At 37.5% G+C, this 27076-nt stretch overlaps 1 protein-coding gene and 1 long non-coding RNA gene across 2 annotated transcripts in view; both read right to left on the bottom strand.

Annotated features, from left to right (window-relative positions):
• Positions 1 to 27076, bottom strand: part of HS6ST3 (heparan sulfate 6-O-sulfotransferase 3) — a 307286-nt gene that overhangs the window by 217326 nt on the left and 62884 nt on the right. The gene's annotated exons all lie outside the window — the stretch shown is intronic.
• On the bottom strand, positions 14963 to 21548 carry LOC113963502. The gene is made up of 3 exons (XR_003532842.1): positions 21432 to 21548; positions 16512 to 16606; positions 14963 to 15182 (listed from the first exon to the last, which is right to left on the bottom strand). It is a non-coding gene; the product is annotated as an uncharacterized LOC113963502 (long non-coding RNA).

Here is a 27076-nt window from a genome sequence, read left to right as displayed (position 1 = left end):
TGTGATTCAGCTCCAGACAGAGATATTTAAACATAAGGATCTGCACTGCTCTTCTACTCAGCCGAGATCTAATTGCTACAGTCAGAGAACTCTAAAGGAGCAATTTGGCTCTCCTGTGACAGACACCTATGACTGATCAGCGAATTCACTAGTAATTTTATCTCCTTGGACTAGAATGGTATGTTCATGGATAAATATCTAAATTACTGGATAGATAACAAAATTAGAGGTATTTTCATGCAGTCTCTGAACTTGGTATGGACAGTAAGGCTTTAACAACCAAAATGGTGCATCTGATTCTTTGGTGAGACACCACCTCAGAAGAATCCAAGCATGTTCATGTCAGTGGAAATGCCAGCTGAAGGTGTTTGATGAAACCAGGCTCTGCCGGTACCAGCCCACTCATGCATCGGACCAATGAACCAGCTCTAATGGACCATGTTTGCTGACATAACGTGTGAAGTGCTGTCAGCATTACCTGCACAATGTAAAGGTAGACAAACTTCTTGTTGCTCCAAGTTTTCAGTCTTACTACAATACAAAAATTAGATCTACTTGAAATTTTTAATCCAGACTATTTTTTTTTAAATAATATAGGCTTTTGAAAAAATGGGGGGGTCCAAAGCAATATTCTATCTGATTATAATTATTCTAGTTTTTGTTTTCTTCCAGGTAAAGATCCTTCTGTTGTTATAGCACCCTCTACTCGATATAGGAAAAATTACATTTGTCAACATATTTTTCTGAAAGCCAATTACACAGGCCTGCCATACCAAAGGCAGTAAACTGTTACATAAATAGGTCCAAAAATTACATATTAATATCATGGCTTTATTACTGGTCTTGTTGAAGTGATATCCTAAATTGAAATCAACATAAACCTGAACCCCTTCCTCTCCCTACTGGCCCCACATGATGATTGCTAATTTCTCTGCAGAGCCAAGGGTGAGCAACTCCCTGAGTAACAATTATGCTTCCTTGCAGAAACAAAACTGCATCCCCCAGCCTACCCTTCCCTCTATGGGAGCTACAGCAAGCCAACTGACCAAGGCTTCTTCCCAAGCAATATAGGCAGCAAAATCATGGTCATTTTGTCCATATGTCCATTTTGGACAACTACCTTACCTATCCCTAAAAGCCAGTTCTGCCTTTGTACCTCCTTGTAGATAACCATATTTTATCCAGTCCTGTCATTCTGATGGCAGGTAACACCACTGTTGAAGCTCTCTTTGTATTATTCCCCATAATGGTGTTGAAGCATCAGCAATGTTTAATAGTCTCCAGTGTTTATTCCAGGAAGAGCAGTACTTGTAGAAATTGTGCCAACTTCCAACTGTCTGACAGGTCTTTTATTGCTGCTGTAATGGTGAACTTGCCACTGGTTGCCGCAAGAGAGGAGCCCTGAAGAGAAGATACAAGGACTCCCTGAAACAACATCTCAGCCTTGGCCATATTGATCACCATAACTGGTCTACTCTGGCCTCCAATCGGGAGGTCTGGAGACACACCATCTATAACACTGCTGATGCTTTTGAGAAAGGACACAGGATCACTCTCGAAGAGAAAAGACAATGCAGAAAGAATTGAGCCTTGCAGAATATACCATCTAAGGAGTCTTTCTGCTGAGCCTTTTGCAATCGGACATGCCTATCTCGTATTGGCCTTTTTAGCCACCAACACACTTGCAACAAACGTGGGTAGAGCCCTTCCCAAATCTTCGTTCGCGAAGCCTAGCCATGATGAATAGTGGAAATGTCATGTGTTTTGATATCACAACTACAGACTACTAATGTCACAGAATAGTGCACTTATAGGTTGTGAAAGTAGCCTAATAACACATTAAGGCCTAATGAAGCAACATACCCAAGGCCCTTCTCCCTGTTTCAGTATATTCTCATACATTAAGTAAATGTTCATGTCTCCCACTGACACTCAGAAGAGAAATCATGATTTTGTCTCTGAAATAAGGAACCAGGAAGCCACATGTAGATTGAGAAAAGTATAGAACAGAAAAGTCAGTCAAACTCTACATTGAAAAGGCAAACTTGCTGCTTGAGAGCAGTACCTCTAAGGTAGAAAGCTTGTAATTTAAACAGGTGGTAAAAATATACACTAAGGAAAGTTAATGAGCTTTAAAACCCTAAAGTAAACTACTTTAAGGCACACAAGAAATACAAGTGACACTTATGACATAATTAAATGAAGATGTAAGTGGTTCCATGGGTTACCTATGATTGGTACAGTAGTAAGGGCAATGCTCAACTTCTTTCTTCTTTGTTTCTCAAGGCAGTCAAAACTAAAATCCCTCTGCTCCAGCTTACTCAGCTCTCCATAATATCCCATAAATAAAACACACCATAAGTATACACAGAAACTTAAAACAAAACACTTTGTTGTGTCTTATCTTCAGCCAGTTGCATAAAGCAACAGGCCTTTAACCAGCACCTACTTCTTCCCATGGAATATCCTCTGCCAACACCTGCTGCTGCTTCCTCCTATGAGGATAGGAGAGCTAGACTTAAGACCTTTTTGGTCTTCTCAACAGGGGCTTTTGAAAACACCTGATACTCAGTAATATTCCCATTAAATATAGCTATCCAAGGCAAAAGATTAATTTAATAGCTTTATATACCAAAATTTGTTACTCGGTTTTCTAAATGAATGCATTGTCATGAACAGAGATGCACCATTGAAGCCTACGTAAAAATAAATAATGTCACTTAGGCCCTTCTTTAATTTTTACACAAAATCTTTTCTATGTTATTTATCTCCATTCTGATCTATCAGGAGTGGGCATGCCTCCCACTCTCAAGGAATCCAGTCTCATCCAGGTTACAGTCAGTCTGATTACTACATCCTTTCATAGACACTGTTTTCACACTGTAAGAGGAATATGGAACCAACACTCTAAAAAGAAAAGAAAATAACACAAACCAGTAGGAGTTATCAGGGAAATGCTGCAGTAAAAGCTGCTTTCCCTTACCAGATAATCAATAACACTATTTTCACATCTTGATTATGTTACAATTACCTGTGCAAAGAGAATTTGCATTTTTATACCTTCCCTCATTTGGTTAGTGGAATTTCAACATATTTAGAGTTAGTGTAAAGTAGTCCTTCGGTTCGTCAGCACTCCTACATATAATATTTTTGAATAATCACCATAATGACAATTTTTAAAAGCATTTTATGTTTTAAAAACATTAATGCATATTTGTGCTTTTGTTCTACAGCATTTTATCTTACATTTTATCTTACAACAAGTACTTTAGAAAAGGGGCTGGGGGGTGGGGGAGGAAGCACCAAAACCAGAAGAATGAAGCATATATGGGGAAAAGAAGGGGTGTAATTTTTCTTCAAGTCATCATGATCCGGGCTAATTGCATACCATTTTTGGCATGTAATTGGTATGTAATGTTTGGTAGGTAAGGGGGTTTACATCTACACAGCAACTAGGTGGAATGAGCTTATTAAGCCAATTGACGTAACGTTAATCTATCTCAGGGGGTATTCACAGGTCTGAAGACTGAGCAGCCAATCCAGATGTGACCCCAGGCTGATGTTCAGCACCTGAATCTGCTGACACCACTGTGGCTCCATTGCTTCCTGTAATTCAAATTCTGCTTGATTACACATATCCACACCACAGCCAATTCAGGCTTTCGGCTGGACTGATTTCTATCGTATCAGCAAATGGTAGCCTGCCCTGCCTGTGGAGTAGAGCACAGCCAACCTAGATGGAGCTGTGTTTGCCATCCTGAACTTCCACAGTGACAAATAGCTAAATGCTGGTATGTTTCTGAGCTCTTCTGGACGCTCACAGGTTTTGAATACAGACACTGGCTCCAGCTTCTCAATGAGACCCCATGAGACTATCCTGATGCCACTGCTGGCGATGGCAATCCCCAGATCTACTAGCTCCAGCAAGGCCTCCCTTGAACAGAACCACTGTTCAATATTACCTGTTTGCCTCCACTCACCTTCAGGACTGACCAAAAGCTCAGGCACACATCTCATACGTCAGCTTACACCTTTAGCATCATTAGCTTACAAACTAAACCTCACGGGATAAAGACTGTTTGAGCTGACCCTGGTGTTGGTAATTTGAGGCATGCATGTAGGGTACTGTCCCTGATAAATTATATTATACAGTTCAGGGGAGACTATGAAATCAAACATTAAACATGTCTTCATTATTTCTCTCTAGATAATTAGAGAGAGAGTCAACCAAGAACAGATTCACCTATGAGCCCAGTTCCTAAATAGAGACATCACAAAAGGACGTTGCCTGTATGGTACGTACAGAGAAAATAGGGTGATGGTAAGTAAAACTATCTTTTATGAGAAAGACACAAGGAACAATTCACTGATATCCATTACAGGCATATTGAAATTGTGCAAGAGGTGTTATGAAGATTTATTCCTAACTAGCTATCAACATACATCTACACAGCATATAGTGGTGGCACACAGACAGAAGTTAAAAGTAGTTGGAGTCTCGAAAGCAGGAGAGTTGATCCCTCTTGTCCTCCCCCCATTTCATTCTCATTCGAGTGTAATGAATCAACATGAAACCACTTTGCTCAAAATCTCTCCGTTCTCCAATTTTTTTGCACTGCTGCTTCAGAAAGGACAGAGGACACAGAAAGGAGCAAACAAGTAGTCAGGAATAACTAGAAGGGGCACAGACTAGAAAATAAAACTGTCAGTAGTTTTTTCTTTGTCATTGCAGAAAAAAAACTTCAACCCTAAAGCCTGGAATACATTTAGGTCTCAGGAATGCTCTAGAGACCAACTCCCCATAACAACAGAATTGACTTTAACAGTACAACAGCAGAGATAAACGTGACTTGCAGCAGCAATAATGCACCTGCTAACAATACTCCAAGAATTTGAGTATTTTAATAATTATAGTTTCTACTCAAGTATGCAGAAGACTAGCAAAAACAGCAACATACTGACCTGTATCTTCTTGAATTCCCAAAAGCTCAAAAATCTTAATGTGTACATACTCCACTGCCATCAAATTTGAAGTGAGAAGAAACAGTCACTGTGGGACATTTGAAGATCCAGCACTGCTGATTTGTGTATCCATCACTTATTCTAATTTTCACAAAGGGAAAAAATTGCTCAGATGCAGAGATTTACCACAGCTGAAATAATAATGGTCTATAATTTCATCAGGATAAAATTGGAGGAGATTCTCTTTCCTAATCTAATAAAAAGAAACTAAATTAACCAACATTTTGGTATTTAAACACTATGAACTGTGGATGCAATCTGTTGCATTAGTTACGTGAGATGAACCAGTGAAGACCAAGCATGTAGGAGCCTGCAGCAGTATTTAAGAGATGTAGAGAAGGTCAGCTCAAACAACAGCCAGAAGCTTAGCATTCTTGACAGGTTTACAGGGGAAAAAACTATGAGAAAAGCACAAATAAAAAGAAGAAATTAACCAAAAGTTCCTGTTCTGATTTCCCCTCTCACATCTGGGATTACACCTCCATAAGACAGGAATAACATGTACCCACGTATGGTTATCCACTGAAACAAGCTTAAGTGGGTCACTGGCTGACAACAGTTGACATTTTGCCCAACCAGGCATGTGTCTGCCTAAAGAATCTTACTGAAGAAGTATTTTCAAGACAAAATATTAGAATACTAAAGCAACTATTAGTGTTGACTCAGCTTTGAATGATGAAGCAAGAAGGTTCTGGAGAGGTGGATAGGGAGGGATAAAGAAATTGAAATGTCCCTTACCGAGTATTGTGATTACTAGCTTTGCCTACTGATTTTTAGAAGACTATACACCAGCAACATCCACTAGAATTAAGTCAAAAAACTTATATACAGTTTGAAATATTACTCATTCCAAACTCTAAGTTACTGAGGGGGGAAAATAGGCTAATTATTTTTTTTTAATAGTGGTTACATAAAATCATACAAGAGATGCACAACTGATTATACAAGAGACATACAAGTGACTTTTTTACATCAGAAAACTTATGAGATCCTGAAGTAAGAAGAATGAAGAGTAAATACTGCCTACTGGCCATACCTGATCTAAATTGAAAAAGATAACTATTTCTCACTGAAAACAGTAAGGATCTCTGAATTAATTGCAAGGGCCATCTTAAGAAAATAAATACAGATATATTAATCTTCCAGATAGGAACTAGTAGCATACCAAGTTTAAAAAAAAAAGTGTTGAAGAGGCAGGTTTTGCTTTCGTTTCTTTTCCAAACAAAAGAGATTTTAGCCATGTTTTCAGAAGAAAAGAAAAAGGAGGCATCAACAGAAAGGCAACACTGGAAATAGTGCTGAGGACTTACTTACCTGGGAGGTATAAATAAGCTAGTGATAAGAACTTCCAGTGATGACTCCCAGCTGGGTGTGCTGGAGCTGTAATGTAGCTGCTCCTAGTGTGATAACTGTGAGTGCTAATGCTCTCAGTCAGGTCACAAGACTGAAGCATATTACACAGATGTGACTTAAAACACACCACGAAACACAGTGAGAGCTGAATTCATTCCACTACCACTCAGGAACAAGTCTTACTAATGAGGTATGCTACCCTCATATTGCAGCAGTGCATTGCTGGACAGGTCTGCTGCTTTTCAATTTGTAGTCCTGTCACAGCGTAACCTGAAGGTAATTTCAGTAGAAAATACAAACTTATCTCCTACTGTTTGCATTCAAATCTCATCTTCACTCAACAAGAGGCAACTCCCCACCATGACCTTACTATTTACACCTGGAGGCATTGCATTTCCAACTGAGAGCCACCAAATGAACTGATAGTTCTCCTAGATACAAACAAGTATAAAATGTTCTGAGGTTCACTGTGGAGATGGTATTTCAATTTTACCACGTGTATCACTCTGATACACTAGATGACCCTGAGTAAGGACAGAAGATGGGGGACAGAAGAACAGACATGTTGGCTTAAGATAGGATAAAGGAATTATCAGAATCATTTTTGCAGATGCAGCTGTACAAATTTTTTAGTCAATTATTTATGTCCCCCACCTCTCTAAGTCTTAGTACAACTCATAACAATTTACACTGTCTTAGGCTCCTATATACTAAATGTTTAAAAAGTAAATAAAATTGTGAAACGTTAATATTTGTAAGTATAGGCCAAAAAGGATTTACTGATGATGAGCCATTCATTCCCTTTCTCCCCCACAACAACTATTTGAACCCCTTGAGTAATTTATGTTCAAAACAATGGGAACATTGAAGGTGAGGCTCTCAAAGAAGCGTGGCAAATGTGATTTCAGATCAACTGTATAATTCTACATGTGTATCACTCTCCACAGTATTTTACCACGTTAATACATTACTTTACATGCTTTTACCATTGTAACATGGGCAGCGTACCACCTTCGGCACAGTATCTGCTCTACAAGTAAATAAGGATTTCATAAACTAGGCTGCCTAAAACCCACTGAACTTGTTTAGAACTGGAAAGCTTTTCCATAAAAAAAAATGCATATATTCTCGTTATAAACAGATAAATGCAAATTATCAAAAAACTTGTGAGTTTTGCGTGAACATGTGACCTCCTCTGAGCTCCTTCTTTGACATTGGTTCAGCATCTCCTACAGCCTCCCAAGAGGTCAGTAAAATACCACAGCTTGAGGCATTCATGAACAGTGACTATGCCTCTCACACTACATCACAGGAAATAAAATGTATCATGACATTAAAAGCCTTTTTGAAGAAACCTTTATTGTCTCTGAGCAATCAAATCACCAGGATTCCCCTCCTACTGTTTCTCATCTCCTATATAGTGGAAAGGCAAGAAATGTACCCAGATGAAAGGGTTTTGCACTTGACAACAATATGAATGTTCTGAAAGTACACTAAACCCCTTAAACAATAATTAAGCACCAAATGAACCATTTAAAAATTCACCACTAACATTAGAGCAAATTAAATTAAGCCAAGATTAACATAGTAAGTTTGCTCAACCCAAAAGCAGATATTTCATATAGTTCCTGTTTAGCAATGTGTAAACTATTTTTCAAAATATCTGACTACAAAGAAGGGCCAACAAATACATGCAATTAAGTAAATGGGACAGCTGGGTAACCTATATTCAAAGCATAAGGGTGAACTAGCTCTTTATTTTTGTCCCCCACAGTCGTTAAGATGTTCAGTCTCCAGGTTTCTGTTGATAAAAATTAACAGTTTTCACATTCTAACATATTCTATTACCCAATTTACAAAGCTGTGTCCCTTTTTATTAGCACCCCTATGTTACTTGCTGATTCTTGTGGGGGAGGAGTGAGTAAGGAGGGAATTTCCACAGGATTTCTTAAATATCAAGGAAGTCTATTTTACTGCAAACTATTTTGTTCACATGTGTGTTGAAACTTGTGACATACCTGAGACCTTTATGTCAATGAAAACAGCAGGATCTAGATAGTTGAAAGACTTCAGTACAGTAGGTTACCTTCTGTGTATTATTCGAATCAGGAATGACAAAATATAGGGTCATTATACAGGGCTGTAGGTTGAATTTAGATGTTCGAGTTATTCATGGATAGAATCCAAATTTCAATAATTTTAAGTGAAAACCTCCCCTCACCCCTCAAACATTTTCAGACCCACATGCGTGTTCTACCACTTACAAGTGCAAATAACTTGTTTAAATTCAGTTGAGATGGAAACTTTTTTTTGAGGGATTGATATCTGTTACCCATCAGTCACTTTGGCAAGGATAAACAGGTAGTGTTTGCTTGCAAGAATATTTACAGGTTCAACACTTTTCACTGCTAACACTGGTATTTTTTTTCATTTTTATTATACAAGCAAGCACATAATTCCTATAGCAAGCTAACTAGGGGCATCCTTTTAAATAATCACCTAGTAACTAGGTAGGAATTAATTAGCTCACATCTTTATGTAACAATAAGTATAAATAAGGATGATGCATTTCTCTTTAAGTAGTTTAGAGATAAATTCACAATAGTAAAAATGACATCAATAGTAGGAAAAAAATCCCAGTGTTTCCCATGTTCCAAATGTTTCAAAACATTTAGGTTTGTTCATTTCACCAAAATATAAAACTGAAGTATCTTAGTATGAAATTCCTACTAAATCAGGTTCCCATGAGATGATTATTGATTATTCAGGAATACAGTAAGGCTACAAAGTTTTTAAATTAAAATACGCTTGACAAAAGACCAATTTTTACCACAACTACTATTTATCTTTTTCAATAACCAACTACAGACACTTGTACTTACAACTGCCTCCCAGAATCTGTATGATATTCTTTTCATGCACCATTTCAATGTAAACTAATTAAAGGGAACTAAAAAAGCCAGGCAAAATACAAAGGCTGAAGACTTCAGTATTGAGTCTGAGCAGCAGTTTATGCTACTGATGATGTCTAAGAGTAACTTCTGATGTGCCTTGTTCACAAAGTTATAATGTGAGGAACAGAGCATACTATAATTGTTCCAGGAGCTGCAAACCTCCCAGCACAAACTGACTAATATGACATTGCAAGTAACATTTAAATTTCAAAGGCACTGCAAGATAATCTTTTCAAGGAAGTTAGACATGGCATTTTATTGCCGACTGACATGGCCTTCACATTTAACATTAATTACACCTCTATTTATTCTACTTATAAACTTAATTATCTAGCCCAGTCATTCTAACCAAATGTGAAAGCTACCTAAAATTGAATTTGACTGGTATATCAAAACTTCACCTTATTTTCAATTCAGTGATTAATATAATTCCATTATACATTTCTTTAGATTGTATCTGGAAAATAAAGCAGCATATCAATAGGACAAAGGATATTGCAATTAACTTTTGAAGTTTCTACTTAATTCTTCAGCATTTACAAAGCAGCAGAGAGAATAATGCAAATAAAGAGATGAAAACTTATGAAAGAAAACTAACAACCTCTTTAAAAACACCTGAGGGTGGCGGTGGTTCCACTTTCTTATGATAGCCCCATCACAGCCACAAACACCTCAGGCATGAATCTAAAACTTATAATTCTTCATAGTATAATAAAACATTTTCTCTTTGTGCTATATGCTGTTGCAAATTCTTAACTAATAGCTCTTCTTTATAGTGCCTTTTTGGTTTTTTTCACAAAGACACTGAAATGCCAGAAGCAAACATACCATCTATTCTCACTGTCTTATACAACACCTATAATTGACAGTAACCAATTAGAACCTTCTAATCAACATCTCTACTCTGCCGCTGGCAGCACACTCCACACAACAGTTCTGACAACAGACTACCCACTCTTCAGAATAGATACAAGAAGTGGTCATAAAAGCTAAAAAACTGTACAGAAGTCTTTGTTTACTTGTTTACTGTTGTTCATGTTTCATATCCCTTCACACACAACTGCACAATCACAGAAATGTGACCACACGTGATCTTTTTTGTTCGAAGCCAACTCCAGTACATTGATATTGCCTTTCTTCTTTGCATGTCCCACTCTATATTCTATTTGTGTTCTGGTCCCACACCTCTTGTTCAGATCTTTTGTTTTCATAAGTTTGACCAACTACTAGCATTTTTTTCTTTAAATAACAGTAGTATGCCATAGGTGATGACCATTTTGGGCTAATCACTTTTGTAAAACCTGTTTGTGGTTGTTTGTTTTGGTTTTTTAATTATTATTTGGGTTTGGTTTGGTAGGTATTTTTGTTATTTGGTTGTTGGAGTTCATTTTGGGAGGCGGGGTTTGGGTGTTTTGGTGTGTTATTTTTTCAATAAACAAGCCATTATTACAAACTACTTCATCAAACTGGACCTAAGGGGCTTTCTTCCAACACTCAGGAGACAAGTCTCCTCCCACATTCTAAAAGATACCCATGCACAGATTTTTTGGAGGAGCAAGGTAAACCATCACAGATATCCAGAAACCACATTTGTTAACAATGTATACCATATATCACTGTCTCTGCTGACAACTGTCATGCACTACAAAGCTCCTAGTTATTACTAAGAACTGAGATATTGTTATACTCCACCACTTCAGTCTTACCCCAAAATACTGGTTGACAAGATTTGAAAGATATACAGCATGCCTAAACTATCCAATAATGAACAATTTAAATCTTTTGCAGAGACAGGACATAAATCAATCACTTTTTCAGTGAAAATGAAGTTGGCAATACATCCATTGGATGGCAAAATTTCCTCTTTAGAAGCACTCAGACCTTGTGTCTGCAAGGTCAAGCACGTTGAGAAAGATCTATTGGACCACGGGTACTAATGATGTCAAAGTGGTAAAACTGAAACAAGTGTCCTGTGGCCTATATCTCTTTCTCCCTTCATGAGAAGGAATTTCTATTGCCAGAGATTCTTTTTTAATCTTGTCCCCCCTCTCAAGTTCACTACATCTTTGTCAAGGCTATAAATGCTGGAGCTCGAGAGTAAAATTAGGAGCAGCATCTTGACTTCTAGTTTTGGGTTTTGTGGTAGCCACATTGAAATGCCTCTATTATTAATACTTAATTAGTCTCAACAAAAATATACAAGATAGGACTGTGCCATACAGCTACAGCTTCCAGCAAAATCTGTCTTGCTTTGATACAGATGAGAAGAATGTCCACTTTGTGAATGCACACGTAGATGAGGGAGACCATCATCGTTAGATCTGCTGCAGTTTTTAGTGAATACCTGCCATGATTATGCCATAAAGGGCAGCACACAGCATATTAACACACTCATGCCCAAACCAAAAAAGAGCATGTTTAATGGGTTCACATACTTTCCTATCTGTCATCCAAAGTTGACAGCTTGCCTGACAAAGGCCATGGGTGGTTAAGCAGGGGCCACAAAGTGTGAAATTTCCTTTGCTGGGCAGCCGAATTTGATGATTTGGAAACAAAGGGTGATCTCATGACAGGAACAAGAAAAAAAACACCCACCCAGGATTCAATCTCTTCCCTACAAAGTAACAGTCTGAAATAGAATAATATCAGGAATTTCTCCCCCAAAGCAATAGAAGTTCAGCTGACCCTAAGGCCACAAGGCACTGGCCTTAAAAGCAGCTCCCAGGATGTATTCATATCCAACTCTGCAATCACCAGCTGACTCTGCAGCTGTTCCAAAAGTTAATACAAGAGAGTGACTCTGGCACTGATACTCCCTACACATGAAAATTACTATTGAAATAAGAAAAGTTGGGAAACAGAGAAAAGATACCAGATGTTGTTCACAACATACAGGGGACATACAAAATGCAATACAGTTCAGAAAGTTCGTATTAAGGCTAAAACTAAAAAGTTTTTATTACTAAGAAGGAAGCATAAGTAGCAAGATGGATAACTCAAAAGTACTTGCAGTGTGGATTTTGCGTACCTGGGAAGCCAGGACTCTGCCAAATTGGTTTTTACTGGTAGGTCATGATCAAAGGGTTCATTCCAAAGCTGCCTGCCTGCAGTGCAAGACCAGTGCTCTTCAATTGTGGGAATACATACAGCAATGACGAAGAATTTGGGTTTAAACAGCAAAACAAGCTGACATACAAGCATAAGAAGGATCTCTTTTTGTAAACAAGGATACAGAAGAGTCTACATAATCAAAACATCTGAGAAACTTACAGACATTTGGAGTGCAATTCTTTTATTAATTCCAAAACAGAATGCTACTATCTTTTAAAGCCAAGATGAAATTAGGAGACAATATTTCAACACAATTAGCAGTGTTACTTGGTTAGTACCAGAAAAGAGCACTCTCACTTGGCAGGCAAGAGGTTAAGTGTACAGCTGTGAGCATCAAGGAATTTTCAAGTGCCAAGGGAAGAAAAGAACACAGAAGCTGAGGGGACAGATGTTGCCAAAGAGCTCTAAAGGGAAGAAAGACTTCAGACTAGGACTCTGTCCCACAAATGCCACAGTTGGACAAATCTAATTTTATTCAGGAACCATTAAGAAGAAAGAAATTGTTACAGATCAATACAAAACAGCTGTTCTAAAATGTTAAAATTATTTAAGCAAAAAATTACTTTCCCCTTTCCTCTTCTTCCCAACATCATTTATTTTATTTTTCTTATGTTCACAGTGCATAATAATAGGGAGAAGCTTATTGCAAGATTACAGTAGTAACTCAGGGATTAAGATTTAAAAAAGCATGCACTACAGTAGTGGTAAAGTGAGTTTTTTCTCCTCTTTCCACCAATCTTCATATAAAGCTTTATTTAAATGTTATCAATCTCAGCATTGGTTAATCACTTTCACAATTCTTTTACATTAAATCAGTCCCCCTTTCTCAACAAATGGTGGAAGGTGACGCCAATCCAAATGAAGCAATTATGTCAGAAACCAAGTCAAACCATTTTCATTTTTCATTTACTGTAACCATCTTTAAGTGTGATTAATCAAATCAACCTTCTCTTTCTAGGCAGAGCTGTAATTGCTAAATGCAAATTAAAGCATATTATATATGACATGTAATACTTAATCTGAAGACAAATTTTTATTAAGGTTTAAGTCAAACTTTGTTAAATGAGTTAAAGATACCCACTGAATATATCTTAACATTACATACATGCCCTATGAGAAAAGATATGAAATATAACAAAAATACTTCAAGCACCATAGATAATCCAATTGCTTTGGCAAAAAAAAAACAAACACAAAGAGTAACAGTAATATCATGTTTGCAAGAATAAACAGAACATCTTCACAGATTCTGTCATGCACTTTAAAAGGCGGTAGCAGATAATTCTAGGATCTCAAACAATTCTTTTTCAGCATAATGTACAATAATCATTCACAAAGATAAAGCAGAACTACATCCATTATTGAAGTAAGCTGATAAAATTTCAATTATTTTAATAATTGTTGACAACAGCTGTGAAGCCCATTGCTATTGCTGTCCCCTAAGCAAAGAGAGGCAAGCAAATCACCCCAGTAAGGAATCGAAAGGATGAGAGTTGATATTCTAATTCAATACCCTAATGTTTATTTTACCCTCTTAATTTTGTATCTATTGAATATCATATCAATGTTTTCTGATGTGATGAAATACAATTCCTTGTCCTGCTATGTGTGTAACTGTGAACCTATTTTATTAACAAAATCTGGAACAGAACAACATTGCCTCAGAAATGCAAAGAGGAAAAAGCAGGTTGCAGAATCTCTGAAAAACCTGAAAATGTAATAAGAAAAAAAAAATTCCAAAGCAAATCTACAAAACATGACGCAGGGTGTTGCTTTTGTAGGGTTTGCTACCTACAGAAACATGCTGTGGGATATCGCTTTAGTTCAAAAAGAAAAAAAAAAAAGGTATTTGGGGACATAGTAACAGAATCCATCTTCAGTGCTGAACAGTCAAAATGTAACATATTAAAGGATGTAAAATTATGAAGAGTTAATCAATTGCTTTTGGGATAGTATTTTTCCTCTAAATAATCCTCCACAGAAAGCATTTGCCTCACTTCTAACAGACTTTATTGTTTATGTTACAGAACAGCTAATATATTCTGTATTAGCAATGGAACATTATTTTTTATATATATGTAACTAATTAAAAGACATCTATTCAGCGTCCTGTGCTTTAAGTACACCATCAGTCCTCTTAAAAAATCTTACCTGAAATAACTGCACTGTTGCATATTACAGGAAAAGATGTGTTCTATCAGAAAACACGTTTTCTACCCAATTCACATTACAAGCCATCCATTTAGAATGTAAGCACACTTGTCAGGAAGCCTATGACATCCCCCACTGAACAGCATAGTCTGACAGATGCTATAAGGGGTCTAGCAGTTGTATGATGACCAGCCAGCTGGCTGACACTATACCAAACAAGATAGAGGAGAGGAGAGGTTAGAGATAGGGAGAGGCTCCCCTCTCAACAGGGAGAAAGTACTGTTTCAATTCCTAGTTTCAGCAATCACAGAATAGGAAATCTAGCACCTTTGGGAACCTTATTTTATTTTCCAATCTGACAATTGGCCAATAGCTTCAGAAATTATTTTAGGAAGAGGAAGATGCATTTGACAAGTCAGCTGACAGATAGAGAGCAAGCCTTTGACCTCTACTTCACCATGTCTGAAAACCAGGATGAAATGTCCTTGTGGATAAAACTCATGTAATCCAAGTGTGAATTTGTTCTACTCAATTCTCATTTTTCGTTCAGTAAGAGCAGTGTTTCTTCCAGGATGAACATATCCAAACCACCTGCACAATGAAGAATAAAGTAGAGATACTAAAGGTAGATTTCAAGAAGCCTTTGCTGCTAGGAGACTTCTGGGTGTGAAAACTTAACACAGACTTACCTATTCCACTGAGCAATACCTAGACTCTGTCTGGTACCTGAAATACCTTTTTTTAACTTAATTCAAGGCACAACTTAAACCACCATGCAATTATTACGCATCTCATTTGTTTTTCCCATTAGTTGTCGAATACTATCTCTAATTGGCCATCACTAGTTTAAAATATTGTTACAAAGCAGAAACAAGTTTATCACCTAATTCCATCCATGCTGCATTCCTGTAATTACATACATTTCAAATTACCAATTTAATATCTCATCCCACTTGTACTCACCTGGCATGGGCAGCAGGGTATGAGGAAGGGGAAGAAGAGAAAGACAAAAATGTGAGAGAGGAGAAACAAAAAGGTGCAGTACTGTAACAGACCTGTACCTCTCCAAACATGGCAATACAGCACTTCATAGTCTGCCTTTGAGTCCAACAGTAAACACACTTCTGAAATCAGGAATTTTTAAATGCAGCTTCTCTTGTACTGTACATTTCTGGCAGATACACATCTAACTGCCTTTACTACTTGTTTTTTTCCCCCATAAACAGTCATCTTTCATAGCTAGTCATGTTGAAAAATGTTTCAAAGTTAATAAATGCTATGAAAGTCATGTGAAGTTCACTCACAGAAAGCAATCTAACAGCTCACCACAGCAGGCAACACAGGGTTTTCTTACCAGAAGTTTTAGCCTGGACACATGTTCAGTGACATTACCCACTGCAGAGCTGCTCCTCCTGTTTCACTTTTAAGATGAGGAGAACATCCTCCCCCACCCAAGCAGTGTTCAGGAACCAAAGCTTAAACCATGTTTTTCAATCATGAAAGAATTTTCAGAAGCTGTCAATCATTGGAATGACACTTTATATGCACACTATGCTATTATTTGCTGTACATATAAAAGTATTTCTAATCCTCCGGAAAAGTTTTCCTTTCATGACACAGTCTACCACAACTGCTATTTGTACTATTTCACAGATTGCCACTTTTTGCTTAAACATACCCAGACACCTCACGAAATCCCTGGATTTACAAAGTTTTCTTTAAAGCTGCCTTAATTACAGGAAGGTTTGAGGCTTTTTTAATTAAGAGTTAAGAGAAGCTAAGGACAAGATGATTAGTAGTCACAACATTAATCTTCTTGCTGTACCTAACAACTTCATTTACTGTTTAAGACACAAACCCTTGTGGAGTTGCTGTTCTATTGAGCTGACGTTGATGTACTTGCTAGGAAGTTACTTCTACCTCTTATGTTCTCCTCTGAGATGTAATAGATGGGCTCTCAGGAAATTGAATCTGATAGGAAACACTCTCACTGACTTCACTGAGCTCTTACAGGGCTAAAACAGAAAAATAAGGTTCACAAGTGACAAAGGAGCCCAACGTGTTTAATCTACATACAGAGACTTCTTTGACAGTGGAAAAGAATTCCTGCATCAGCAACAAGATTTAGAAAATATACTGTCTGTTAATATTATCATTATCACTTAATAAAGGTTTATTTTAACAATTTCCAGGACAGTCTTTACATACACTGCTTTCATCACTGGAAAGGAATGGCACCACTCATACAATACACATTAAACAGCAGACTCCAATCCTTAATTTCCCAGCACAGTTGAGCAGCTTCATGCTACATTAGTCTGGCAATGCTAAAAGAACCCAAAAATAGAGATATTTTTAACCTGGACTGTCTAAGCCTCCAAGGAAATGAGGCTTAGGCAGTCCCTCATCTGTTAACTTGTCACATTTAAATTCTAAACTTGTTGGCAAATTTCAACTAAATTTGATAAAGAGTTTGGACACTCAAAGATAATTAAGTTCCTGTGAATTCTACAAAAACTACAATCTCTACGAAAGAAACACCTACATAATGCTCATAGGTGAAGGCAAAAGAGTTTTGACACAATAATTGAAATAAAAACACTCAGCCTGCATGTGTGTGCATTTAAGTATATATCATGTGTGTATGTATATTTGAGTATATAAACATTGTATACATTCAAAACTTTACTGGACAACCCAATCTAGACAGCCCTGCTTGAGGAAAGGGGTTGAACTAAATGATCTTTCCTGTCCAACCTACAAAATTTTTGGGTGGGATGACGGGGTCTTGTGTGCATGGCTTAGAGAAGCCATACCAAATGACATCAAACAGGGATGCTAGAAAAGAAACTCAGATTGAAGAGGAAGAAGACCTCCTTGGAAAGTGAAGGGCATAAATCCAAAGACAACTGAGCTTTAGCATTTATGATATTAAAGATCCTTTTTCTTCAGTGACCGTCAGAACTTCACTGAAGACTTGTCATTTCACTGTTTATATGCTACTGTCAGAAATCATCTCCAGTGATACAAGCTACACAAATGTGATTACACTAATGTAAAACATACTTTTGATAGCAAAGACCATTCCTCTAACCTTTTACATTGATGTGAATGTACCCATAGGAGGAACTATTCTGCAAAACAGTATTTCTGACTACACAGACAAACAGGACATATTGTGAAAGACTTAACAATCATGATGGACAAATCTTAAAAGCAGGTTCCACATGAAAGAAAAGCAAATCCCATCAGGCACTATTAACAAAAAAAGCATCTTTCAGTGTCCTTCACAAAAAACTCTTAAAGACACAAGACTGCTACAGTGTAAGAGTAACTAGGTGCTTGGATAGATAACTTTATGAAGGCCACAAAACCAAAGAAAAGACAAGGGCAGTAGCTACTCTGGAAACACATTGCCTAGCAGTATTTGTGGGAATCTGCTCAGATCCACTGTACTGTACTCTGCTATCAATGGACAATCTAACGATCCAGCAGCAAGAGCAGAGAACATCATGCTCTGGTATAAATCCATGGAACAACCACATTTGCAATACTCTGGGCACTTCTGATTCCTCTTATCACAAAAAAGATGTAAATGGGAAAGTTACTGAGAAGGACAGCAAGCACCTTGAAACACATGGAACAGATTAATCTGGGGAACCATTACAACACCCGGACTCCTCAGTCCAGAAGATGAGGTAACTGAGATATGACAGTAATTTATAAGATAATGAATAGCATGAAAATGGAGACAGAACAACTGTTCAGTGCACCTTCCAATTTAGTAACCAAGGAAATGAAGCTAATATGTGTCAAATTCATAGAGGGCACTCCTCGCTATTTTTTATTCTTGCTCAAGTACTTGCAACAGAGAAGTTTCATATGTTTAAAAAACAACTGGATGTGGGTTTTTTGGACTAAAACTTCTGCAAGCTATTTAAAAAAAAAACAACACAAAACAACACCCAACAAAAAACCCCCCAACCACAAGAGGCTAGGAGAGTATTCTGGGATCTTTGTCCAGCAACAACAAAAAGTCACTATCCTATTGCCAACAGGAGACTTTAGATTAAGTCAGTGCAATCATTTGTATATTTTACTGGCATATTTCAAGTAGAAAGCATTGGGGTATGGACCATCTTCAGACACTTTGGCAATGCAAGATCCTTTAATTTTGTTCTAACCTTCAAAACTACATTCACCATATTCAGAATAAGACAAAAAAAGGTTTGTGCCCAACAAAGACACAAAGAAACTTGGCTTTCATATGTGACTAATTCAGAAGACAGACTACTGGTGATTATTTATATCATCCCAGATTTCCATAAAAATCTGTATATTACACGTAAGTCTTTATAATGAGTTCCTATTACATAACTGAGCTGTGTGATCAACTTCAGAAGCCATCAAAAAACTAACCTCAGCTCTTAATATGCAAAGCAACACTTCAACTATATTTCTTTGGCCTTAACTTTAGCGTAGGTGGGGAAGAATCAAAGTAGTAATATAAGTGCAGTGTCCCAAATTTGCACCTTTTTCCTAACATATGCAGCATAGACATAATACCATGGAATGCAATACTTTAGAATCTTCATATATTTTACATTAACAAAGTAAGGCAGTTAAATGAAAGTCCAATAGAGTAAAGGTACCTAGAGGCAAAGAGAAGAGGGTAGCAAGGGGCAGCAAGATATGATTGTATTATGTATCCCAAATGACATGAATTTTTTTTGTTTGCACTTAATCTTACTATACCCTCCTTCCCAAGCTCTGAATTTCATTTATCACTGTATGCTGATAACCTGGCAACAGTGGCAACACTTTCATATATTTCTGTGCAAGAACAATAAAAACAAGATCCTTATTAAGGTTTCTTGAGGGGGAGAAAAAGAATAAAACAAAACAGTAATTTATATTATTCTTATTTTTCATCAAATAGAAAGAGAATTCGTTCCACAGAAACAGAATATTCAAAGTTTCCCTTGGGGCAGGAGGGGGAATGTTACTAAAGTGGAGACAAAGTGGTTGCTTTGCAGTCTGCCATAACAGGTTAACCAAAGTTTGAACTGTGAAAAGTTAAAGTTAACATAATACATGTCTTACAAGATGAGAGAAAAACTGAAAAGAGTTCTGAATTATCTTTTGGGGAGATATAGATATTGCTATTTTAAATAAAGCTTTTCATCAAGAACAACTTCTGAATCAAAACAATTCTTTCAAGAACATGAACCAAAATCTGCCTACAGAGCAGAACAATATCTGTAACAGATATTATTTCCATATTTTTTGAAGAGGTTAAGTTAATAGTTTCTCTCTAATACAAAAACAAGAGGAATAGAATTTGAATAGTATCTCAGACTCCCTGCATGGCACCCAAGAGTAGAAGAAAGAACAAAATCGTCATTGCTATGAAGAAAAATGTATTGAAAATATGCTAAAAAATTAAGCCATACAGTGAAGCTGTTTAGGAATATAGACTGTTCACTGTCTTAAGATCTGTAGGTTAACTGTTGAGTTCCATAGCAATAGCTGAGAAACTCCAGTTATTTTTACAGAATACCTTCAGAAATAAACCTCCAGAAAAATATACAGAAAGTAATTTCCTTTAATATTGCAACAATGGCAACAACCAGTATTTCCTCTGACATTTAGGGAAGGTAGAATTTAACAAATTCCTGGGACAGATAAGAGTATTTTATTTTTAAGCAGTATTTGGTCTTCTCACAGCTATGCAATAGAGACTTCTGTATGTATTCTTAACATACTCAAGTCAGTGTTGTGTATGAGCATATCTACATAACCATTTAACTGTTCACAGACTGAGCATACTCCAATATTTGATCAGCAGTGTGAGAAATAAAGAATCGATTTTATTACAAGCAAATGAATTTAGCAAATCACTAACATAAGAGTTTTTCTTTACTAACCTATAGGGCGTATCGCGGAGTTGTAAGACGCCAGATTCAGCCTGGAACCGGTGTCAGGGAAACATGCAAACAGGAATAGGGAACTATAAATGAATATTGGTAAGGAAACCCCTTATACCACATGGCTGGTCCTGGAAGCTGCCGTGCTGCTGGACACTCCACCTCCCAGCACAACACAGCCAACCAGAAAGAGAGGAACGCCTCTTCTATGACGTAAACGGGGTTGAACCTGAAGAATGTTTAAAAAGCGGGACTTTTGAATTGAAGGGTGTGTTCCTGGGAATCCTGCATGCCTAGGACACCCAACACGTGTTGTAATTTTTCCTTTTCGTTTTGTTCCTTTTGTTTTGCAACTTTTGCCGTCTTTCTAAATTCAATAAATGAGATTTTTTTCTCTCAAGCAGGTAGAAGCTGTGTACTCAAATTACTATACACACAGACATACAAATATATGCAACTAGTCAAAAGACAGCTTTCAAGTGTCTTAATGATTTGCATATTAATGTGCATGGAGATGGTGTTCGGCAAACGTCTTCATTTTTAGCTGCTGGGTCTTTTACCAGGTTTTTTTGGCACTCAGGACTACTACTCAGACAAGGTCTCGTAACACCTTAGGATGAGTTTTGATGGCACATAATCACTTCTGGATAGTAGCATATATACCCAGTCCTGAAGACTATATTTTTTGCTTAGAAAATCAGTCCAAGAATACCTGTCACAAGACAGCTTGAACAGATTTAGAGCCTTCACATATTCTGAAGGCAGGCTAAAGAAACTTTGTAAAGTACTGAATTCCCAAGGGAGAACCAGGTACATCATACTCAACCATTCTTTTGGCTGCTGCCAGTGACACAGCAGGCATTGGACAGAGATGCAATTGCATCCACCATTCCCCTATTAGCAGAGGCATCACCTTGCTCTTTGACTTGACTTGACAGAGAAGAAACTTAACCTCTCCTCTGCAATGGCTACTATCTCTAGTTTCTAAGCAAGGATCATGACACATGACAGGTCCTGGGAATGATGGAACATACCAAGCGTTGAAGCTTACACTACCAGCCCATAAGGCCACAGAGGACACCCATGATGTCAAGACATGCCCTTTATCTTCACAGTTACTCAGATCCATACAGCAGTGTATGAATTATTTCTTCAAGGTTGGGATCAGCATCAGTACTAATGTTAAGATGCAAAAAGCCCTCCTGGTACAATGGAAAGGGGGATAAGAATTGACTGGAGCCACTTCAGCTGCCCTTTTAGGAGTCCCCAGCACCCAAGGAGTGATTGCCAGAGAATTTATAACGCAAGCACTGACGGCCACAGGCCAAAGTACACCATGAAACAGGGCTCGTCTGCTGCAGTTTAGGCCTGTTCAAAGTCTTTGAGGGAAAAAAAGCAGGAAGAGAGCCTCATGAGACTGCTAGCTAGCTGGCACACACCAAGTTTATGGGCTATTCACATTTCAAGCAGAGGCAAGTGTGTAGGTGGGTGGGTGGACACTGCTGTGCCTACGCACAGAGTAAGTATGTATGTGTGTAGGCTGGCACAAGGGATAGCGGTCAAGCACAAAGAAAGAACAACCCCGCACACACTAACCCAGAGGTAACACAGGAATTTTTAGCATACCCCTGAAAAATGGGTCAATGTAGTGAGTGTGTTCTGTTACTGTGATTTAGGTAACAGTTCAGAAAAGGTTGTCTTCCAGCATCAGTTTCATGCCAAGTACTTCACAAATTAAATTAACGTAATTTGTTTGAAAACAGTGTTGATACACATGATCACCTCCTTTAAAAATCAACTCTGTGTTAAATATATTCAGTGTTAAAGATAATCTGTTATTCACATATATCAAGTCCTTCATAAAAAAGCATGGAAATATCTTTGAGGGAAAGAGAGTCTGTTTATCAGAATCATCATGGCTAGGCTTCGCGAATGAAGATTCTGGAAGGACTCTACCCACACTTGCTACAAGCATGCTGGTGGCTTAGAAAGGTTAATGAGAGATAGACAAGTTCGGTTACATTATCAGAATAAGAAACCCTTAATAAAAATACACAACTGAGCTTTATGTGGTGCAACACAAGTAACAGATGCAGGTCACTGTGTCCTTCTCAACTTTGTAGTTTCAGCTTCAAAAGTGAGTTTTCAATATACAAAAATTAGTTTGAGGACATTCCTGTATTGCCTCCTTTAACTCACTACACTTCCTGATTCAGGGGATACTGTTCATCATATAGAGCAGACCACATCATTACAGAAAGACAGAATCATGGAATCATTGAGGTTGGAAAAGACCTCCAACATCATTGAGTCCAACCTTTGACTGAACACCACCATGTCAACTAAACCATAGCACCAAGTGCCACGTCCCGTAACTTCTTGAACACTTCCAGGGACAGTTACACCTCCCTGAGCACCTCATTCCAATGCTTAACCATACTTTCAGTGAAGAAATTCCTCCTGATGTCCAACCTAAACCTCCCCGGGCACAGTTTAAGGCCCTTTCTTCTTGTCCTGTCACTAGTTCTCTGGGAGAAGAGGCCAACTTCTCACCTGGATACAACCTCCTTTCAGGTAGATGTAGGGAGCGACAAGGTCACCCCTGAGCCTCCTCTTCTTTACATTACAGATCCCCAGCTCCCTCAGCTGCTCCTCATATGACTTACTCTCTAGTTCCTTCACCAGTTCTGTTGCCTTTCTCTGGATATGATGTTCAAACTGGCCAAGAACACTCCAGGAGATGCTTTAGAGCAAAATGGTCCCTGTCAATAAAACCTGTGCATATAGATAGCAGCTACTCAACTGAGCCCATAATACTATTGCAGGTATTTGTCACAGCATTAGTCATATACAACAGTTAGTAATTTTAGTAAAATTCTCACAATTATTTCTGTATTTAGTTTTAGTCCATGTGCACTATACACACATTGCTTGTACTCTGTAACCATTTGGTTATAATCTGTTTTAAACAACAGCATGTAATAGACAACATGGTAAAGACCTACACATGGAATTTACTTAGATGGCCTAAAAGTGGAATGATGAATAACAAATCAATAAGCTTTTGGACTAGATAATCTCCATCACAAGTCAGATCAACTTAACCCATCTAAAAAAAAGCACAAGACTTCCAGGACTCTTTCCACACCAATTAATGTATTGAATTTGGAGTCATTTTTATATGTGAAGATGTTATTGAGGTCGTAAAACCAATTTAACTTGTGCTTGGAGATAAACTGTTGCTTACATCACCACCTCCTTTAAAAATAAAACCAACTTTAATTCTACCCACAGACCCTCCAATTGTTCCTAACAATAGCAAAGGCAGCACAGTAATTGTGTGAGAAGTCAGGAAAAAAAAGGAAGAGTGAAAGGAAAAGAGGTAGCATTTTACAAAGAAAATCTGTGCAGAAACTCTTCTTAGAAAGAGAAAAAAAGTAATCAAAAAAAACTGGTTTGCCTGACATCAGTTTTTAGTGACCTGATTCTCTTTGGAATACATGATCTTTAAAAGGTAACTTATCATGTGCTCAGTTCTCCTTTTATCTAACAATACACACAAGCAACAGTCTTTTGAAACTTTTACAGAAACACTGTCAGGTACTTAGTTCCTACTGAAGACAAAGTATTGAACTACACAAAAGAATATCAGCATGATAGAAGTTCTATAGGTCTTAACTTTTGGGGATAACATAAAGGCAGGAATAAATAGCCACAGTAAAGAGGAAGTTACAAAAAAGGATGCTTGCAAGCAAAGAGATCTTACCAAATACAAAAGGATACAATACATACTGGACAACAGTTCAAATCAAGCATTAAAACAGCCGAGTGCATTCCAAATTTTGTTTGGGGAAGGGTTTTGCCTATTACCAGTAATATGTAATAACTAACAAATTTCATTAATAATTGACACATGATAAAAAGCTTCTTACTGAAAAACATGTAAAGCCCCAGCATGGGTAACCTTACATACTTTAAAACGTATCATTAATTGTGTTAATGATTGTATTGATTTAAATAAGGATTTTGACAATACCATCTTAGCATACAAGGTCAAAAGACATGTTGCTCCTGACTTCAGTCAACACATGAATGAGTTAAATCTCAGAGAAAAGGATGACAGAAGGGAAGGGAATACTACTGTTAAATTTAATGTGTCAATGAAGAAAACGAACAGGTAACTATTATCATTCTAGTTTACTTACCTTCACATTTAGGCCACAAGTTCCACCAAGATGTAGAACACCAAAGAGTACTGGAGGAGTCCACACAGGAGGACTCAGGACATTAGATGAACTGTTGTGTTGTTTTCTTTTCTTTACTAGTGGTATTAAAAGTGGTGGGTTTTTTTCTCCTGCACCCCAATGGAGTGTGCACGCATCCCACTTTGGTTACCACTGGTCACCAGTACTAAGCCATCTCTTACCTAAGTGCTACTCCCTCAGTGAAACAAGGAGAAAAGGGCTGCATATTCAGCAATCCAGGACATTAAAGAGCTCAATAGAGGCAGGTTTCTTATTCTGCAGAAACAACCTTGAGTGGTACTCAACCACAGCTCAATAACTGTACAAGCTGACGGTAGAAATTTCTCTTTGCAGCTTTTCTATGACATCTCATATAAGCAAATTATCTGGATTTTTCCAGTCTCTTTTGTTGTGTTCCAGACTTTGTCCCAGATAATGAAGAGGTGATGGTAAGCTGCCTTGCTATTTCAGTCCTACTCATGAACAGCTGGTGTAGAAATACAGGTTGTGAATGCTATTACTCAGCTAGGGTGAAATTACATCTTATAATTCAAGTCACTGTCTTAAAAAAAAAAAAAATCAATAGGCTGTTTCACTATCAACTAACAAATCACTGAATAAAACCCAGAAACCTAATTCCTTCTCACTATTAAAATAATTTCGACTAGAACAGAAATCAAGATTTCTCCCTCTGACACGGACTGCTTAAAAAGTATATCTGCAACAAGAGAAAGGTGAAATGAAAACAGCAGGACTCCTAAGAAAACACACTGAACACATGTCAATTTCCTAGAGAAGAGCTTGTGAAAAAGAGGAGGTATCATTTATCCTCACAATCACAATTTTAATTAAAGTACTCTCCAGTCCCAATTTATTGCAAAAATAATAGTATAGAACAGTTTTGAAGTGTCACCATCTGTTACGTGAAGCCAAAATCAGTTTTAAAGATAGTTTGAGTGCTTAATACAAAACCTAAGACAAGGTGAACCTTCACTGGAATAACCATGACGGTGCAAGGATATCATAGTAAGAATGATTAAATTAAACTTGCCTTCATGGTTGGGTTTCCACCTCAAAAGACTCAGGCTACATAGCCCCACTCAGCCTTTTCAGCTGTGAAATCTAAACTGACTGGTCAAGTACAGCTGTCACACAAAAACTGAGCTCCAGAACCAAATGCAAACATGACATCCCAAGCCCAGGAATTAACGGTAACAAAATCCGGGTCCTTTAGGCACATCCAGTATCTCCAAAGTTCATAGAAGGCAACTCTTAGCACTTAGTTCCTGCTATGCCTAAGCTCTAAATGATTGTCTCTTTTTGGTTGCTTCCCACAATGATGATGGCAGCAAGCTCAAGTCGGGACATAGAAAGTCCAATAACAGTAACTAGAAGGACCATCTATTTGGACTTACATAATTTTTTTTTTTTAGGTTTTTTTTTCCCCTCTAATCTCAATACCAAGTTACTCTACTTAAAATTTCAGATTCTTTCCATTTAATGCATAATTCAGAAAGTGGAGTCAGTGGTAGGAAATTAGGTAACTTATATCTATTCCCACTGCTGCTTTCTCCTAACCTGTGTGCGTATGAATAAATATATGAAGTCAGTCAAAGGGAAACAGCAGCCCCCAAACATCCACTGCTTCAGAACTGCATTACCTTTGGTTGCACCTGACTTCACGGGAGAAGTGTGTCCCACCACAATTCTCATTGTCATGTAACACAACATGGTGGTCTATTTACTGCTGTAGTGGCTCAGCCAGGCCAAATCTCTTCAAATGTGGATGCTGGCATGAGTTTAAGTTCTGTATTGATCAACTGTGTGGGAGAGAGGCCACTCCAATTATCTTATGAATAGTTCTATTAAGAAAAAAAAGCAAAAACCAGATATTTTCTCTCCCAAGAAGGGAAGAAAACCAAATGAAACCAATATCAAAAATTAATAATCAGAATTATTTCCTGAAACGGCACCTTGCTCCTCTAGCAAGCCTCCACAGCATGCATGCGGTGGTGAGAGGAGTATCATCTCATATGGACTCATTCCTTTGCAATGCAGGTATAAGTGTTTTTTTTAAATAACTAGTCCTCCAAAAGACACCTTTTAACACTGTGAACATCTGTAAGCCATTTAGTCATTATGCTTTATACATATGGACAGTTAAAAACCTCACAGCAAACTCAAAATCAAAATTTATGCTCATTTATTTATAGCTGAGGAACTTTAAAACTTTGGTGAAGATAGAGCCATAGGTACGAAACAATATTTTAAAAGAGCTATTCGTTTCTCAGTTGTAACAATCAACTCAATTTAG

The sequence above is a fragment of the Neopelma chrysocephalum genome, unplaced genomic scaffold (genome assembly GCF_003984885.1).
Source record: "Neopelma chrysocephalum unplaced genomic scaffold, ASM398488v2 Primary Assembly neopelma1_25, whole genome shotgun sequence".
Lineage (NCBI taxonomy): Eukaryota > Metazoa > Chordata > Aves > Passeriformes > Pipridae > Neopelma > Neopelma chrysocephalum.
Note: the sequence above shows the minus strand (reverse complement) of the source record. Positions and strands in the feature narration are given on the sequence as shown.